General features: G+C 29.9%; 1 protein-coding gene across 6 annotated transcripts in view; it reads right to left on the reverse strand.

Annotated features, from left to right (window-relative positions):
• The window catches only part of LOC127277042 (uncharacterized), a 229,790-nt gene that overhangs the window by 92,626 nt on the left and 123,251 nt on the right, over positions 1 to 13,913 (reverse strand). Inside the window, exon 1 of one of the 6 annotated variants that reach the window (XM_051297858.1) lies at positions 8,402 to 8,793. The exons of the other annotated variants lie outside the window; for them this stretch is intronic. The gene's annotated coding sequence lies outside the window, so the exon portion shown is untranslated. Of the gene's footprint in view, positions 1 to 8,401; positions 8,794 to 13,913 lie in introns of those variants that run through there. 6 annotated transcript variants of the gene reach the window in all.

Genomic DNA, 13,913 nt, shown 5'->3' on the forward strand with positions numbered 1-13,913 from the left:
GATTATCTTGCAAATTTAATTTTTCGAAATTTTCTCCAAATTTGTTTTCTGGTGTAGCTGAGCATCCGCTGGACCAATCAAAAAGTGCGCTATACATTTTTTGTTTGCTACTTTTTGCTAAAGACTTTGGCGGTATTCCCGAACGATTATCTTGCAAATTTAATTTTTTGAAAATTTCTCCAAATTATTTTTGAGTGTAGCTCAGCATCCGCTGGACCAATCAAAAAGTGCGCCATACATTTTTTGTTCGAGACTCCCGGGTTAAGACTTTGGCGGTATTCCCGACCAATTATCTCGCAAATTTAATTTTTCGAAATTTTTTAAAAAATTTATCTGTGTGTAGCTCAGCATCCGCTGGACCAATCAAAAAGTGCGCCATACATTTTTTGTTCAGAACTTTCTTCTAATCACTATGGCGGTATTCCCGAACGATTATCTTGCAAATTTAATTTTTCGAAATTTTCTCCAAATTTGTTTTCTAATGTAGCTCAGCATCCGCTGGACCAATCAAAAAGTGCGCTATACATTTTTTGTTTGCTACTTTTTGCTAAAGACTTTGGCGGTATTCCCGAACGATTATCTTGCAAATTTAATTTTTTGAAAATTTCTCCAAATTATTTTTGAGTGTAGCTCAGCATCCGCTGGACCAATATGAAAGTGCGCCATACTTTTTTTGTTCAGAACTTTCTTCTAATCACTATGGCGGTATTCCCGAACGATTATCTTGCAAATTTAATTTTTCTAAATTTTCTCCAAATTTGTTTTCTGGTGTAGCTCAGCATCCGCTGGACCAATCAAAAAGTGAACCATACATATTTTGTTCAGAACTTTCTTCTAATTACTTTGGCGGTATTGCCGAATGATTATCTCGCGAATTTATTTTTTCGAAAATTTTTAAAAAATTTATCTGAGTGTAGCTCAGCATCCGCTGGACCAATCAAAAAGTGCGCCATACATTTTTTGTTCGAGACTCCCGGGTTAAGACTTTGGTGGTATTCCCGACCAATTACCTCGCAAATTTAATTTTTCGAAATTTTTTAAAAAATTTATCTGAGTGTAGCTCAGCATCCGCTGGACCAATCAAAAAGTGCGCCATACATTTTTTGTTCAGAACTTTCTTCTAATCACTATGGCGGTATTCCCGAACGATTATCTTGCAAATTTAATTTTTCGAAATTTTCTCCAAATTTGTTTTCTGGTGTAGCTCAGCATCCGCTGGACCAATCAAAAAGTGCGCTATACATTTTTTGTTTGCTACTCTTTTGCTAAAGACTTTGGCGGTATTCTTGAACGATTATCTTGCAAATTTAATTTTTTTAAAAATTTTTCGAAATTATTTTTGAGTGTAGCTCAGCATCCGCTGGACCAATCAAAAAGTGCGCCATACATTTTTTGTTCAGAACTTTCTTCTAATCACTATGGCGGTATTCCCGAACGATTATCTTGCAAATTTAATTTTTCGAAATTTTCTCCAAATTTGTTTTCTGGTGTAGCTGAGCATCCGCTGGACCAATCAAAAAGTGCGCTATACATTTTTTGTTTGCTACTTTTTGCTAAAGACTTTGGCGGTATTCTTGAACGATTATCTAGCAAATTTAATTTTTCGAAAAATTTTCCAAAATATTTTTGAGTGTAGCTCAGCATCCGCTGGACCAATCAAAAAGTGCGCCATACATTTTTTGTTCGAGACTCCCGGGTTAAGACTTTGGTGGTATTCCCGACCAATTATCTCGCAAATTTAATTTTTCGAAATTTTTAAAAAAATTTATCTGAGTGTAGCTCAGCATCCGCTGGACCAATCAAAAAGTGCGCCATACATTTTTTGTTCGAGACTCCCGGGTTAAGACTTTGGCGGTATTCCCGACCAATTATCTCGCAAATTTAATTTTTCGAAATTTTTTAAAAAATTTATCTGAGTGTAGCTCAGCATCCGCTGGACCAATCAAAAAGTGCGCCATACATTTTTTGTTCGAGACTCCCGGGTTAAGACTTTGGCGGTATTCCCGACCAATCATCTCGCAAATTTAATTTTTCGAAATTTTTTAAAAAATTTATCTGAGTGTAGCTCAGCATCCGCTGGACCAATCAAAAAGTGCGCCATTCATTTTTTGTTCGAGACTCCCGGGTTAAGACTTTGGCGGTATTCCCGAACGATTATCTCGCAAATTTAATTTTTCGAAATTTTTTAAAAAATTTATCTGAGTGTAGCTCATCATCCGCTGGACCAATCAAAAAGTACGCCATACATTTTTTGTTCGAGACTCCCGGGTTAAGACTTTGGCGGTATTCCCGACTAATTATCTCGCAAATTTAAATTTTTGAAAATTTTTCCAAATTATTTTTGAGTGTAGCTCAGCATCCGCTGGACCAATCAAAAAGTGCGCCATACATATTTTGTTCAGAACTTTCTTCTAATTACTTTGGCGGTATTGCCGAATGATTATCTTGCAAATTTAATTTTTCGAAAATTTTTAAAAAATTTATCTGAGTGTAGCTCAGCATCCGCTGGACCAATCAAAAAGTGCGCCATACATTTTTTGTTCGAGACTCCCGGGTTAAGACTTTGGTGGTATTCCCGACCAATTATCTCGCAAATTTAAATTTTCGAAATTTTTTAAAAAATTTATCTGTGTGTAGCTCAGCATCCGCTGGACCAATCAAAAAGTGCGCCATACATTTTTTGTTCAGAACTTTCTTCTAATCACTATGGCGGTATTCCCGAACGATTATCTTGCAAATTTAATTTTTCGAAATTTTCTCCAAATTTGTTTTCTGGTGTAGCTCAGCATCCGCTGGACCAATCAAAAAGTGCGCTATACATTTTTTGTTTGCTACTTTTTGCTAAAGACTTTGGCGGTATTCTTGAACGATTATCTAGCAAATTTAATTTTTCGAAAAATTTTCCAAAATATTTTTGAGTGTAGCTCAGCATCCGCTGGACCAATATGAAAGTGCGCCATACTTTTTTTGTTCAGAACTTTCTTCTAATCACTATGGCGGTATTCCCGAACGATTATCTTGCAAATTTAATTTTTCTAAATTTTCTCCAAATTTGTTTTCTGCTGTAGCTCAGCATCCGCTGGACCAATCAAAAAGTGCGCCATACATTTTTTGTTCAGAACTTTCTTCTAATCACTATGGCGGTATTCCCGAACGATTATCTTGCAAATTTAATTTTTCGAAATTTTCTCCAAATTTGTTTTCTGGTGTAGCTCAGCATCCGCTGGACCAATCAAAAAGTGCGCTATACATTTTTTGTTTGCTACTTTTTGCTAAAGACTTTGGCGGTATTCCCGAACGATTATCTTGCAAATTTAATTTTTTGAAAATTTCTCCAAATTATTTTTGAGTGTAGCTCAGCATCCGCTGGACCAATATGAAAGTGCGCCATACTTTTTTTGTTCAGAACTTTCTTCTAATCACTATGGCGGTATTCCCGAACGATTATCTTGCAAATTTAATTTTTCTAAATTTTCTCCAAATTTGTTTTCTGGTGTAGCTCAGCATCCGCTGGACCAATCAAAAAGTGAACCATACATATTTTGTTCAGAACTTTCTTCTAATTACTTTGGCGGTATTGCCGAATGATTATCTCGCGAATTTATTTTTTCGAAAATTTTTAAAAAATTTATCTGAGTGTAGCTCAGCATCCGCTGGACCAATCAAAAAGTGCGCCATAAATTTTTTGTTCGAGACTCCCGGGTTAAGACTTTGGTGGTATTCCCGACCAATTATCTCGCAAATTTAATTTTTCGAAATTTTTTAAAAAATTTATCTGAGTGTAGCTCAGCATCCGCTGGACCAATCAAAAAGTGCGCCATACATTTTTTGTTCAGAACTTTCTTCTAATCACTATGGCGGTATTCCCGAACGATTATCTTGCAAATTTAATTTTTCGAAATTTTCTCCAAATTTGTTTTCTGGTGTAGCTGAGCATCCGCTGGACCAATCAAAAAGTGCGCTATACATTTTTTGTTTGCTACTTTTTGCTAAAGACTTTGGCGGTATTCTTGAACGATTATCTAGCAAATTTAATTTTTCGAAAAATTTTCCAAAATATTTTTGAGTGTAGCTCAGCATCCGCTGGACCAATCAAAAAGTACGCCATACATTTTTTGTTCAGAACTTACTTCTAATCACTATGGCGGTATTCCCGAACGATTATCTTGCAAATTTAATTTTTTGAAAATTTCTCCAAATTATTTTTGAGTGTAGCTCAGCATCCGCTGGACCAATATAAAAGTGCGCCATACTTTTTTTGTTCAGAACTTTCTTCTAATCATTATGGCGGTATTCCCGAACGATTATCTTGCAAATTTAATTTTTCTAAATTTTCTCCAAATTTGTTTTCTGGTGTAGCTCAGCATCCGCTGGACCAATCAAAAAGTGAACCATACATATTTTGTTCAGAACTTTCTTCTAATTACTTTGGCGGTATTGCCGAATGATTATCTCGCGAATTTATTTTTTCGAAAATTTTTAAAAAATTTATCTGAGTGTAGCTCAGCATCCGCTGGACCAATCAAAAAGTGCGCCATACATTTTTTGTTCGAGACTCCCGGGTTAAGACTTTGGTGGTATTCCCGACCAATTATCTCGCAAATTTAATTATCGAAATTTTTAAAAAAATTTATCTGAGTGTAGCTCAGCATCCGCTGGACCAATCAAAAAGTGCGCCATACATTTTTTGTTCGAGACTCCCGGGTTAAGACTTTGGCGGTATTCCCGACCAATTATCTCGCAAATTTAATTTTTCGAAATTTTTTAAAAAATTTATCTGAGTGTAGCTCAGCATCCGCTGGACCAATCAAAAAGTGCGCCATACATTTTTTGTTCGAGACTCCCGGGTTAAGACTTTGGCGGTATTCCCGACCAATTATCTCGCAAATTTAATTTTTCGAAATTTTTTAAAAAATTTATCTGAGTGTAGCTCAGCATCCGCTGAACCAATCAAAAAGTGCGCCATTCATTTTTTGTTCGAGACTCCCGGGTTAAGACTTTGGCGGTATTCCCGACCAATTATCTCGCAAATTTAATTTTTCGAAATTTTTTAAAAAATTTATCTGAGTGTAGCTCAGCATCCGCTGGACCAATCAAAAAGTGCGCCATACATTTTTTGTTCGAGACTCCCGGGTTAAGACTTTGGCGGTATTCCCGACCAATTATCTCGCAAATTTAATTTTTCGAAATTTTTAAAAAAATTTATCTGAGTGTAGCTCAGCATCCGCTGGACCAATCAAAAAGTGCACCATACATATTTTGTTCAGAACTTTCTTCTAATTGCTTTGGCGGTATTGCCGAATGATTATCTCGCGAATTTAATTTTTCGAATATTTTTCATAAATTTATTTGAGTGTTGCTCAGCATCCGCTGGACCAATCAAAATGTGCTTCATACATTTTTGGTTTGAAACTCCCGGGTTAAGACTTTAAAACTATTCCTGATTGATTATCTGGAAGATTTTAAAAAATCACAAAATTTATTTTCATCTAGCGCAGCATCCGTTGGTCCAATCAAAAAGTGTGCTATACATTTTTTGTAAAGACCTCTTTTGGTTAAGCGATCTTTGTACATCTCTTAAATTCAAAAAAATATAAGAAATGTTATTTCATGCTTCATTAATAAATTTTTTCCCTTTTAATTTTTTTCTAGAATCAATGTTTTGTACTTAATTATGTTACCCTTAAGTATAAAAAATTGATCATTCAACAAAAAGAATGCTGATTGATTTTCGCAAATATCAATTTTATTTTTATAGTTTCAATAAAATGAGAAATTGAATTTTTTTCCAATTTTCTTGACACACTTTTTTATGGTTTATAAGGAAGAATCGAATTTATAATAATGTGTTATTTACCATTTTACGATAATAATGTTGTATTTATATTATTTTCCATTCTGTGTTTTTCAATCTCCCTTTTTTTTAATGCGTTTTTACACCTCGTGTACTTCTTGTACTTTAGAGAAAGAGAGAGAGAGAGAGAGAGAAAGGGAGACTTTATGAACTTGATGTTTATACATTATGTAGCTTTTAGTTCATATATACTTACGTACATATTATACTTTATGTACTTTACAATAAAGAAAGCTTAATAAAACGTCAAATATTACATATAGTAACGATGTAAAATTTAAAGCAGTTATTATGAAATAAATTTAGTAACAATCGATTTTGTAAAATCGAATAATAAATTTCGGCACATAATTTGCTATTTAAGCAAATTTATATACCAATTAAGATTATTATTTTCTTTGAAATTTATTCCCTCAATAATTTAATTTTAAATTATATGACTTAAATTTAAACAATTAGGGTATTATAAAATAATTAATTAGTTTAGTATGAAATTATTAATTAATTTAGTGTAAAATTATTAATTATTATAATTATTGTTAAAATTATTTCGCATCATTATTATAATTGTTTGAAATAACAATTTAAAAATTTTACCCCACTGTAAAAAACAAATTAAATATTCCCTTAATTTAATGTCAGATTACGTCTGAAAAGTTTCTCAACCGTAAAAGTGTAAATTTTACATTTAAAATCAGTATGCATAGAAAGTAAGAATGTTATTCACATACACGCAAAGTTTACATATATATACAAAAAATATATATATTTTCTGAAACGAGATATTAAAGATTCAACATTGCATACACAAAATCTAGATAAATATAAATGTATAGAAATATAATAAAAATACAAAAAATTATAATATTCAAACATTTCTTTTATGACAAAATTCTGAGGTTTTTTTTTTAATATATTTTTTAAAGTAAAAATATTGTTACTATTTTATGCAGAAAAAAATTATTTTCTTTCTAACGCGTCTAGAAACGAGAAAATATTTATTATAATATATTATTAATATAAAATTAATAATTATTAATAATTATAATAAATTACAATTAATATTTATAATTAATATTTATAATTATTTGTTATTATAATTATAATAAATGATTTTAATGTTAATTTTCAAAATAATAATTATTATAGAATATAATTAAATAAAATCAGTCATGATGAAACTATTAAGCTCGAGGGTATATTATACCTATATGTAACATTCCGGTTATTCAGTTATAATTCCCTGCTATACATATACTATAACCAAAGATCTCGCTAACATTTATAATAATAGAAGCAAACAATGTAATAATAAATGAAAAAAAAAAAAATTTCCCTTTTCTTCGGCAATCCTATTTTTTGTTTGCTAAAGAAAAACAAAAAGAAATTTACTTTTCGCAGAAGAGAATAATTTCTCAAAAAAAAAAAAAAAAAAAAAAAAAGAAGTGAATATTTTATCGTTGAGAGTGAAACGCAACTCTCTCCCTGTGTGCAAAATATGTTTACAAAGTTCGCACGACTATAATATTAATAGGTTCCTGGCCGTCCCCAAGGGGTTTAAAAACGTTTAAACCAACCCAAACGAATCATATGCACCTGCGACAGTCACGTGACAGGTTTGATATATGAAGCCGGAAGTAGGTGGCCCAAAAGTAAGTCAAAAGGAAAAAAAAATTGCCCTACGATTTTTTATACTTTAAGGAATCTTATTATACAAGATTTAAAAATTTGCTTTGTGCTCTCTTTTGAAAAAAAAATGGTTCTATAGATATGGGAAAAGACTTGTCACATGAGACAAATGATTCATTTTTTCCCCCTCACAGAATATCTTTTACTATAAGGTTCCTTGACTTTTACTAATATAACTGTCATTCATAATTATTAAAGATTAGAGTTATCTTTTTGCTTTTTTTCAAGAATTTCTAATAATACATATAAGTGCGTGCGTGTTTTGATTAAAGTGCCACGAATTATATATTATTTGATTTGGCAAAAAAAAATTCTTAGAAAATCTCGAAACATTTCTTAGAATTGCATAAAACAATTTGAATTTTATTTGAAACAATTAAATTTAGTTATTTGTAGCATTATTATGAAATGAAATAATAAATAAATAATACATGGAAAAAAAAATCTTTACCTGGAACAGCGATATGTTTCACTAAAACAGCGAAAGTTTCCAATTAGAGAAACATATCACTGTTCCAGATAAATATTTTTTTCCATTTAGTAATTTAAACTTGACAAAAAGAACATTTTATTTTTCTATTTCAGTGCAGTAGAAAATAATTCTTTTATTTGAAAAAAATAAAATGCCACCAATTTTTTAGAAAGATATCTTTTGTTACTTTAATCAAATTTTTGTTGTCAATTATTCTATATTGAAATTAAATTTTGTATTTTTTCTTTTAAATTCAATTTTTCAAAAACGAAATAAAAACTGTTTTTAAAATTAAAAACAAAAGTCAAAATTTCCAAAAGTAAAAGAACCTCTGGTCTTAAGAAAAAAAAAAAAGGAAATTATTATTATATATAAATAAAATGCACCTGTTTTAAGGTGTTCCTTTCCTTCCGGCCGGCGGCCTTTCCTTTCAATATAAATGCATCAAGACTTTTTCTGTTTTGCAATTTTTTTTCATTGAAGCTGCGACACTTCCGCGCGGATTTTCCGAGCGGTTGCGCACTTCTTTTAACGATAATAATAGTTCATTATTGTACACATGTTTTTTTTTTTTTTTTTTTTTAAAAAAAAAAAGAAAAACGAAAAAAAAAATATCTTGCGAGAGACAAGAAAAATGAAAGTGAAAAAAAAACAACAATAAAAGAAAAAATATTTATATTACTTTATAAAGGTCGCGAACTACAAAAGCTACTGTTTGGCTTCACGACGCCAAGCATCCGCTTCATGCGAGAGCGCAGAGCGTACTGAGCATTCAGCCAGCCAGCACCAACAATCGCGTCTGATCGACACCGTTCGTTACTACTCGCTATATGCGAAAAAACGCGCGCCACGCGGTTCCTTCATACTAGATTTTCCCATATAGAACGCTATCAGTATTTTCTTCGTTGGAGCGCAAAGCGCACGCGCCAACATAAATCTCGCTGTAAAGTCCGCAAAGAGATGCGTTTTATATATATATATATACACGAGAGAGAATCCTCCGGATGAAAGAGGAGAGAGACAATTATATCAGCGCAAGGGAATAAAGAGAGAAGAAAATAAAATGGGATGTCCCTGTTAAACTTGGCTCGAATATCTTCTTTTTATCATTGCTTACTACCCCATAGAATCAGCGAATTATCTCGCTTTTTTGCTTTCAGTACCAAAACTCCAGCTTTTATTTTCTTTTTTGCAAATACAGATTTTTTTGATAAAATTCGGAAAAAAAATTAGAATTATTGTTTCAAAATAGAAAAACTGGTCAGAGCCCTATTTCACCCCGTGCAGAAATTTTGAAAGGGCCCTGCCTGGGCCAACGTCAGGAAGCTCCAAATTCGCATGAAACAGGGAACCCGATCGGCGGCCACAGAAAAAGCCCTATTTCAGTCCGATTAACATCAATTAAAACTAGGCCCCGACCAGGGCCTGGTTTGGTCCCAGTCGGTTTCCCACTTTCAACCAGGTCAGGGACAGGTTGGCCAATTTTTGCACGGGACATTACCCTATTTTGAATAGCTTAATCTAAAACAGGAAAATAGTATTAAAACTAACTAACTAAAAATAGTTTCAAAAACACATTTAATTTCGAAACTAGGAAAACTGGGGAGGAACTAGCAAAAGCCCATTTTGAAATAGAGAAAAATATCAATTTGTGCATTGATATGAAGATTATAAATGTTAATAATTTTTTATACAGAAGGTAATTTCAAATATTTATTTCGTCTAATAAAAGGAACAAAAATAATATTAATAAAACCGATTTCTAAGGATTTCCTACAATTGTTATTGTTAATAACTATTAAACCAAATGTAGTTCCAAAAACTCATTTCATTTCGAAACTAGGAAAACTGGCGAGGAACTAGCAAATGCCCTTTTTGAAATAGGAAAAATTATTTCCATTTTTTTTCTCTGGTTTTAAAAATTTTAGTTGTTTATAACTTGTAATAAATTAGGTGGTTTTAAAAATTCATTTCCAAACTAGGAAAAACTGTCGAGGCACTGACCAAAGCCGCCTTTTTGAAATAGTCGAAATCAGACCAATTTCTGAAGATTCCTTGTTAATAACTTTTATTTACAAAAAGGCAATTTTATGAATTTATTTCCATTTTCTTCAAACTAGGAAAACTAGCGAGGCCCCTAGCAAAAATTTTGTTTTAAATATAAAAGCAAAGTTAAATATAACTGAAAGTGGATTTATTTTTATCGGGTAAAAATACTATCAAGTAATTTCAAAAACAATTTAATTTTTCACTTAGAAATTAATTTCAAAAATTAAAAATACAAAATTTTTCTATTGCAAAATATAAAAAAGAGAAAAAGTATTTTTAATCTTCTGAAACGTCATTAAATTTCTGCATGTATAATAAAGTCGCGACTATCTTAAGACCTTATACACTCACTTAAAGGGGAAAATTATGAACGTTTTTAAAGCTTCCAATAAGATAATGGTTATTTCTTGCATAAAGCTACGCATCCCTCTTCTAGGCCTTTGAATGGCTATTTAGGTATCTAGTGAACTCATTACTTTTTACACCGCCGTAATAGTACAGCATTTGAGTAGGTGTATTACTGCAGTAGCTATATATATATATGTAATTTTCTATATCAGATGAACTAAATCCAAATTGCTTTAGAAAAAAAAAATTGTTTAATATTCGTCTTTTTTTTTTTTTAAGAAAACATGGGCAAATAATATTTTTCCATGTTTTTTTTATGATTGAATGAAACAGACTTGTAATTGTCAAAAATTTTCCAAACTTTCATTTCTTTAAGTATTTTTTTTTTCAACCCTTGGGGAAAAAAAGTGATCCTGGTTAACCCTCCTTTTTTTTTTGCAGAGACCAAAAAGGGAACACTTATAACGAAAAATATATAACGACAAAAGTTTCAATTGAGTGGAGGGGGGGGGGTTGAGGGGTTCCATAAAAGATTACCGACATCTTATTACATTCTGAAAACTTATATAAGGAGAAAAAACTTTATCTGAATATTTCACTTTACTTAATAAGTCGAAAATATTTTCTTTTCTTTTATAAAAATAGAAAATTTCGATCTTAATTGTAGCAAATTATTGCACTGAAAAAAAAAAATTTATTTAATTCAAATAATCGGTTATCGATTATCAAATAAATATTTACTTAAATAAAATAATTTTTAATTTGAATTAAATAAATTGTATTTGAACAAATAAATTCTGTATTTGAAATAAATACTATTTAATTGATGCAAATAATAATTATTTGAAATAAATATTTATTTGATAATAGTCGAGTAACCGATTATTTGTATTAAATAAATTTTATTTTTCCAATGTGGTGAATAAAATTTACATATAGTAAACAATTTTTTGACAAATATAGAAATATTTGTCAAATGATAAAAAAACGACTTTTATATTTCTTCCTTATATATATATATATATATATATATATATATATATATATGAAATGACAGTTACTAGAAGTTAAAACAACAGCAATTTTTAAAAAATCGTACAGATATCAGTGAATCGCCCCCGCATGAAGAGAAGAGATGTATTTGTCCCCACTGCACAATAAAATATTGGATATATATACCAGCATAATAGGGGTTGCGGAGATGAAAAAAAAAGAGGAACCTGTGGAGATAAACCTTAATTTGTGGGAATCGGTCGGTTTTAATATCCATTTCTATAGATACTTGATTTAACTCAAATTCTATATACATTATTAGGATCAATTTTTTTTTTTACTAAAAAAAAAAAAACACGATAAATAATAATAACTACGAATACAAATAGAAAAATAAATAACACACAGAAAAAAAGATTCTTTGTTTCAAAGAACGTTTCTTTGAATCAAAAAAGGAAAATTTCTTTGATTTAAATAAATTATTTCTTGGTTTTTGTTGATTCAAAGAAATATTTCTTTGATTTAAATAAATTATTTCTTGGTTTTTCTTGATTCAAAGAAATATTTCTTTGATTTAAATAAAATTATTTCTTGGTTTTTGTTGATTCAAAGAAATATTTCTTTGATTTAAATAAATTATTTCTTGTTTTTTGTTGCCTAAAATTTGTATTTTCATTAAAATATAATTTTTAAATATCTCTTAAACAAATTTCGAAATTTTTTTTTTTGTAAAACCAAAGAAAACTTTTTTTTATATTCAAACAAATTTCATCTTTAATTCAAAAATACTATTTATTTGTTTCAAAGAAATCTTTTTTCTGAATGAACAATATATTGAAACAGATATATTGTCAATTTACAATAATAATACTGATGGCCATTAATGTTTATAGTGGACAAATCAATGTTGTAAATTTACAACAATTATCAAAAGCAATTTCAATTATAGATATATAGTTTATGAAATTATTTGATAGTCCAAAGTAAACGGTATATACAATCAAATTGCCAACAGGCAGTTATAGATTAGAACTAATCATGAGTATCGCCATGCAGGAAACGATCGATCCCTATATATATATATATATAAACCATAGTCTGAGAGAAGTATCAATTTACGCAATATAATTTAATTCAGTCACGACATGCAATAGAAATTCTTATTATAATTTGATTGTCAACGTATCTACCTTTTTTTTCTTTTATTGGAAAAAAAAGATAAATAATAATTTTATTACACATAAGTGATTGTTAAATTCCAATTATTTAAATCGTTTACGTTTTTCTAGTATATATTTAATTTAGAATAATTGCTATTCATGCTTCCATTTTTTTTTTTACGAAAATACAATCCGTAAAGAAATTCGCCAATTTCGACCTATTTCAAATTAATAACCTATTTGGGGAAAAACTGATTAGCGCCTTATCAGGATATTCTAGTTACCAGAAAATATTATAAAAACAGTTCTACAAAAAAAATTTCAATTGCTTGTTAATAATTTGTTTTACAGTAGGTGATTTGAAAATTTAATTTCCAAACTAGGAAAACTAGCGAAGAACTAACAAAAGCCCTATTTCAATTCTAGATTTTGGTTGCGTCTTCTAATATAATGTAGGAAAATAATAATAAAACGCATTTCTAAAGATTTTCTACAATTGTTAATAAGTGTTATGCAAAAGGTAGTTTCAAAAACACATTTCATTTCGGAACTAGGAAAACTGGAGAGAAACTAGCCAAAGCCCTTTTTGAAATATAGAAAAATATCAATTTCTGCTCTAGTAACATGATTCTAGCTGTTAATAAATTTTTATACAAAAGGTAGTTTTAAAAACATTTCATTTCGAAACTAGGAAAACTGGGGAGGAACTAGTAAAAACCCTTTTTGAAGTAGAGAAAAAGATCAATTTCTGCTCTAGTATCAAGATTCTAGCTGTTAACAAAATTTTTATACAGAAGGTAGTCTTAAAAACATTTAATTTCGAAATTAGGAAAACTGGGGAGGAACTAGTAAAAACCCTTTTTGAAGTAGAGAAAAAGATCAATTTCTGCTCTAGTATCAAGATTCTAGCTGTTAACAAAATTTTTATACAGAAGGTAGTCTTAAAAACATTTCATTTCGAAATTAGGAAAACTGGGGTAATATTATTAAAAATTTTCCCATTTAATTAACGAAGATACAAGAATAAATGAAAAATAAATAAAAATAGGAAGTGATTAATAATAATAATAATAATAATAATAATAATAATAATAATAATAATAATAATAATAATAATAATAATAATAATAATAATTTGACCTTTATAAATGTATTTTCACACCATCTGTAGTGTAAAAAATCATTGGCACGGGTTTCAAAGGTCACATTAAGATTTTAGCTTTATTGTCAGTGATATATGTAATTTAGATTGAATCACCATTTCTCGTATTAATACCCGAACAAGAGTAACGTTTTAAATGACGTGACATTCTGACACAGTTTATATGGTATTCAAAACGTACACATT

This window comes from Leptopilina boulardi, unplaced genomic scaffold (genome assembly GCF_019393585.1).
Source record: "Leptopilina boulardi isolate dan_hultmark-lab unplaced genomic scaffold, ZJU_Lbou_2.1 LbouV2_165, whole genome shotgun sequence".
Taxonomy (NCBI): Eukaryota; Metazoa; Arthropoda; class Insecta; order Hymenoptera; family Figitidae; genus Leptopilina; species Leptopilina boulardi.